Raw genomic sequence first — 801 nt, 5'->3', positions numbered from 1 at the left:
CGGAAATCCGGGGCAATCACCCTGCTCTTCCTCTTCCCCTGGGGAGGTGGAGGGTGGGTGCTGGGACTCAGTGAGAACGGACCTGAGTGTGGAGGGAGGGGCAGGTGATGCAGAAGATGGCCATTGCAAGTGACCCCGGGTCAGGGCTTGCGGGATGTCCTGCCCCAGGGTCCTTGTTCAGGAGGTGTGGGGTTACTTGCTCCTGGGTACGCAGGCTCTGTGACCCTGACGCCCGCTGAGAGAGGCCCTGTGTCCGAGATGTGCCTGGGCCAGGGCACTCTGAGCAAGACTGGGTCTGGTCTGACTGACTAGATCCAAGAGAGAAGCTGCAGCCACCAGTGAAAACCAGTTTCTGTCGCGTCAACTCTGATTCATCGTGACCCTACGTGTGTGTCAGAGTAGAACTGCACACCGTAGGGGGTTTTCACCGGCTGTGATCTTTTGGAAGCAGGCCTGGTGGCGCAATGATTAAAGCACTTGTCTATTACCCAAAAGATTGGTGGTTCGAACCTACCAGCTGCTCTGTGGGAGAGATTGCGACGGTCCGCTTCCATAAAGAAAAAATGGAAGAAGAAACCGGTCGCTGTAGAGTCGATTCCAACTCGTAGCGGCCCTGTACAGCCCTGGAGACTCTACGCGCAATTCTGCCCCGTCCTGTAAAGTCACGACGAGCTAAAATCGACTCAGTGGCAGTAGGTTTAGTTTTAGCGTGTGCGTGAACTTTTGGAAGTAGATCACCAGGCCTTTCTTCCAAAGGGCCTCTAGGTGGACACGAACCTCCCACCTTTTGGTTAGCAATTG

The sequence above is a fragment of the Trichechus manatus genome, unplaced genomic scaffold (genome assembly GCF_000243295.1).
Source record: "Trichechus manatus latirostris isolate Lorelei unplaced genomic scaffold, TriManLat1.0 scaffold00004, whole genome shotgun sequence".
Lineage (NCBI taxonomy): Eukaryota > Metazoa > Chordata > Mammalia > Sirenia > Trichechidae > Trichechus > Trichechus manatus.
The sequence above is the reverse complement of the archived record's forward strand: the minus strand, read 5'-3'. Positions refer to the sequence as shown.